Source organism: Notothenia coriiceps, unplaced genomic scaffold (assembly GCF_000735185.1).
Source record: "Notothenia coriiceps isolate Sejong01 unplaced genomic scaffold, NC01 NC01_scaffold00037244, whole genome shotgun sequence".
NCBI lineage: Eukaryota > Metazoa > Chordata > Actinopteri > Perciformes > Nototheniidae > Notothenia > Notothenia coriiceps.
Window position 1 is genome coordinate 3,060,007 of NW_011369945.1, and position 5,700 is coordinate 3,065,706.

A 5,700-nucleotide genomic window follows, 5' to 3' on the forward strand; every position below is an offset into this window, starting at 1 on the left:
CATTAAAGTATTTCGTGAGGCCTTCTAACATATTTTTAAATATAACTACGGTTGTATGCTAAAACAATGTCGGACACCGTAATCTTCTCTGGTCCCCTCCCCAATCTGATCAATGATGACATGTATAGCCGCATGTCATCATTTCAGCGCTGGTTGTCTTGGTGGTGCCCAGCAANCCGCTCATCAGAAGCCAACCTCCTATCCATCCCCACCCGCACCAATCACCGGACCTGGGGGGACAGAGCCTTCTCCGTCGCTGCCCCCTCCCTCTGGAACTCACTCCCACAACCCATCAGAGACTGCACCGACCTCACCACCTTCAAAAAACTCACAAAAACTCACCTCTTCAATCTGGCTTTTAATGTGTGATTGTTTTTGTATTATTTGACTTTAACTTTAACTATATATTTATTTGTTGTTCCTTACTTCTCTTTTCTTTTTTTCTTCACTATTATCTGTAAAGCGTCTTTGAGCACCTGTAAAAGCGCTAACAAATTAAATCTATTATTATTATTATTATTATTATAATAAGAACGATGGACTACTGTATATACGCATCTAGAACACTTTGCACCGCGCTCTGATAACAGAGAAACATATTCTTCATGATCGAGGTTGGAATTTTAATAAAAAAGGAAACTTATGCTCGTCTCCCTCCGGTCCACACGTATTAATCCACATGAATCCCAATACGTATGATTGTATGAAAAGATCTTAAAATAAATACAAATGTATCTATTATAAAGGTGTTAGTCCTTAACATCTATCACTGTGTATATCACCATTATTAAAACATCTTTTAAAAGTTTAAGAAATCCCACACAGCTGACTGAGCTGAGTAAACACTATGAAATGTTGACTTCATTTGATCATTTCAGTAAAAAACTAACGTTCATATTTCTCTTTTTGATTATAATACTGATGAACGTTCAAAACAAAGCACTTTGGCAACTTACCACATACGTTTTAAAATGCTTAATAAGCACCGTAACTTTCATGATATCATTTCTCGGTCATAATCGGTTGTTTCCGTGAACGGCCGAATGTTGTGCGATGGCAAATGCTGCGGCCGCAAGGCATTGTGGGGCAGCATTTTCTCCTTTTCTTCCGTAAAGGAAGGTCCAGTGTTTCCTAAGCTAAGGAGGTTATAAAGGAAATTTGAAACCTCCTTTCCTATCAGAATTCGAACGGCACTTGTCATGGCTGCCACTGAGGGACTTCCGGGTCATTTCACTCGGTTAGGAAGGTTCCTGAGCTAAATGGACTATTCGACTTCAGCCATTACTAAGAGTTGTAACGTGAATTTACATTTAGCCATGATTTGAATCTCACAATTCAATCCAACTCACCGCTTGGAGCTTCTTCTTGGCAGCCTTTGCCAATTCTGAGAGGTCCAAACTAAAAAACACAGAGACAAACAGTCAGACAGGCACCACAAAGATGAGGTGGAATAAAGAGACGGAGACAGAGGGAGGTAGGAAGACGTGGATATGGAGAGAGGAGCAAGAGGTGAGAAGGGGGAGGGGGATCTGCTAAAAGGGGGGACAGGGAGAGGGAGGGTACATATTAGATGGGGTGCTTTGGGGGTCCGATCCAAGGAGCTTAATGTTATTGGGATTGCCTTTTGAAGCCAGATAGGAAACAATTAGCCAAAGGGTCATTTTCTAAATACATGTTGATGTAGCCTGTCAAATATTTGTAAGACTATAATGATGTAGCATAACATAGATGGAACATTTAAAATAATTATAACTGCATTATCTGACATTTCACTTTAGCTAGCTTATTTTAGGACAAACGCTGGTTATTTGTGGGCCCTTTTTGACTATTTTCTAACAGCATCTACTCCTCAGAATTGGCTTGTAAATCTATTATTTCTTGTGATAACACATACAAACATAACATATATAACAATTACTGTGAAACCACTGAAGAAGAGATTGAAGCTCATGGATGTATGCAGCAGTGAAATATTCAAAAGATACAATAGCAGACATAGGGGATTGAATGAAAGAAGGGATTCTGGAAAAGAGGAACAAGGAAAGTAAAGATACCTCTGTGTCGGGCACTTAGGACGAGCTCTGGCTCCACCAAGCGCAGCGAAATGGAGAAAACAGAAGAGGAGTGAGAAAAAAAGGAAGAAACAGACAGAAAGAAGGGTAGAGAAGCCACATCAAAACAGCTTTAATTGTTAATATCAAGAGGAACCATTTACCATAACCGAACAGATGCAAGTGGAGTTAGATGGCAGCTGAGAAGTCTTACTTAACCCTTAGATGCACGAGTGGCTGGACCCTACACTCTTCCATAAGTGGGTCAAAAAGGACCCGGATTAGAATAATATGTGTTTTTATGCTATTTTTGTCATTTTGGTTAAGAAAAATCACTTGTATAATATTTAATATTATATTTTGGTTCACACTAGCAATATTTTATATTTAATTTTAGACCTTTTTTTATTACATTTTGAATAAAAAACGAAATTCCATAGAAAATGCATGCGGGTCATTTTTGACCCACTTATGGAAGCTTGGGGTAGTAATACAAAAATTACAATTTCTTAAGATGTACATTTAAAATTTGAATGGCATGTTATCCAAAACATGTTTTTTGAGGAATAGCTGGAATATGAAATGATAAAAAAAAAAGATACTCTAAGAAAACCACCTCACCGGGTCAAAAAGAGAGTATTTTTTTAAGCTACTGCTCCGACTCAACTGAGAAAACCCANAATCCCTCCTATTCTTCCAATATCCTGATGAAAAATAAAATCTCTCTGTTGCATAGGCCACTGTTTGATCAACGCGAATTGGGTGTGGGTCCTTGTACTCCGAGTCGGGCTAACGTCCACGCTAGCTTCCACGCTAGCTGCTATATGTTTTGCATTGAGGTGATACTTGAGGCTTGATGTGCTGCGGTGATACGCAAATTCCTTTTTGCATAATTTGCATACAACCGTGCTCTTATCGATGCTTCCATTCCGTCCGTTTTTTAAAACAAAATGTCCCATCCACGGGGCCAACCAAAGCGGTCTCATCAGCTTCTTCGTTCATGTTTGACTATTGTTCACTGTGGTTTGTTGTTGTCTGAAGTCATGAACGTTAGTTGGTGCTCCAGTATAATCGGTACCCCTGAAACTCATCCAGTGAGAAACGTTCCGCGGTGCAAAAATAAGTTCGATTAAAATGCGTTAATTTTTTTAACGCGTTCATTTTTGTGTAATTAATTAATCTTAATTAACGCGTTAAAGTCCCGGCCCTACAAATCACGCCATAACCATCAAGTCCTCGTGTATTAAATACCAGTTTACCTATTGTTGGGGAGTAGGTAATTCAATTTAACCTGTTTTATAAGAAATGCAATTGCAATGAAATGCATTTAATGAGAGAAATACCGTGAAGTACACCTACTAATCAAAATGTTTACAAAGAGATTATATCTGAATATTTTATTTTCTGTTCAAGCTCATATTTAGAAATCAACCCTAACCCAGTCTGTTCCAATCCTAATGCAAGTTATATTGAATAACTTTGAATAAGCTTGATTGTAATTTGTGTTTTGAGTACTTTTTTAGAGTTAAGTTTGTGTCTATGCCCATCTTTCAAGGGCTTTCCAGATTTAAGAAACGTATAATGTAATAAGAAAAGTATAATGTATGTTAGCTATTGTGTATAGGACAATAAAGCCTTTGAATCTTAATCAGAAAGTAATGAAAAAAAACATAATTTGACAGCATTCAACAGTTTAAATGACTTTTTTTGTAACTACTATACCTCACATCTCTCTGTATGAAAACGGATATCGGTGTATGAGTTGCAGCAGGTTATTGACCCCCAGGTTATTGACCCCCCCCCCCCTCTAAGAGTTGAGTCCACATCCTCTGGCTCGCTCTCTTCTGCTGGTTCTCCATCTGAATGAGATCAGCATCTTCATGACCTTATCCAGGCAGGGAGGAGGAACAGTTTGTGTTTGTTTTGTGACCATATGGCCCCATTAGAAGGGTAACGACCCCGCAGTCCCTCCAGGACGCTCCAGAAATGCATCCAGAAAATCTGTGTGTGTCCATGTGTGTGTGTGTGCGCGCGTGTGTGTGTTTGCGTGATGACCTTGGAGACCCTCCAGGACACTTAACACCGCCCCCCAACGGCCACTCACACAAATGGAGCTTCTCCATGCACCATTTGGCAAAAGATTGGATTGTGAAGCTTACACTCAAACACACACACAATTCTGCTTCATTCTGGTCAGTGTCCATGCAGTATACTTACAGAAAAAACAGACACACACACTAGGAAACTCTACTAAAGGGCGAACAGGGAGAGGTCAAAGCAAAAAGGATTTTCAGCACTACAGCGCGTCAGCTGTGGAAATGCTTCTCCTCAGATGAGTCACTCTGAGCTGTAAACACAGACGCAGAGGGCAAGCTGCTGCTCACACCTCATGCTGTTGTTACTGATGAGTCAAGCAAACACACTTTATTTGCCCCTTCTCAGATCAGCTTGATTGGAAGTGGTCTCACATTCACTATTCAGTAATGTCCATGACCGTCTCTGTGCTTTTGGTTATGCTCATCTGAGTCATTTGTCCTTCAGTTTTGTTTGGCTTTTTGCTGCTGAAGCTACTCAACATACATTTGACTGTGTCAAGGTTTTAGCTTATTTTGAAACCACAGAAATCCCGTGAAAGGAGATATCAACCTGTGTCTAACGCCTCAACCTCTGCTGATTTAAAGGACGCTGGTTTTTCTGTTCGAGGTTTCTTTTCAGAGGAGTTATCCTAGCAATTGCTTTTATCACGGTGTGTTTTTTCTATTTCTGCAAAGATGAAAACATAACGGTTCATTCTTGACCTTGGAAAACGTCTTAAAATCCACTCACCTGCTTATTTTGTATCTATTTCTGACTCTGGAAAAGCTATTGCATGAGTGGATTTTTTGGCAACTGTGAACCAAATGGATATCTATTGATTATCTATTACTGCAAATATAATATATGATATTCCTACCCTGATCATTTAGCAGTCAGCAACAACAAATCTCATCTGTTATTATGCTGCAGACAGTGGAGAGTCGTACAATGAGTCTATCATCAGTTGTTATGCCTGACAGCTTCCAGCTCCATCGACAGGATTGATACTCAGTCGGCAGCTCTTAAATCGAGGAAGTAATTATGAGCCATCTTTGAGCGTACCTGGGTTGGATTGAGTTTAATGGAGCTGACCTTGTTGCAGGAACTTTTCACAAGACTGAGATCGACATGAATTCTCCTGGCTGAAAGTTCACCTGCACCCCGAGGGGAAAAGCTTCAACTTATTCTGTAAAAACAATGTCACTGCGACAAACACTGAAGACTGATTGCAACAAATACTGACGTCAAGAGCGGAGGTGTGTTGACTTTCGACAGTAACTCAAATAAAACACTTTATAGCAACCATCTTTAATAAATGGTAACTGTTACTTAAACTTTAGATAACTTATTTTACTGTAAAATAATAATAAATAGTTTATTAACTAGGTAACACTATTATGTATGTTATTTTATCAATAGCTTGTGTAATATGAGGACTCTTTAAAGTACACTACATACTGATATACACCTGAACATCAGCAGGAGAGGACTCTTTAAAGTAGAGACACTACATACTGATATACACCTGAACATCAGCAGGAGAGGACTCTTTAAAGTAGAGACACTACATACT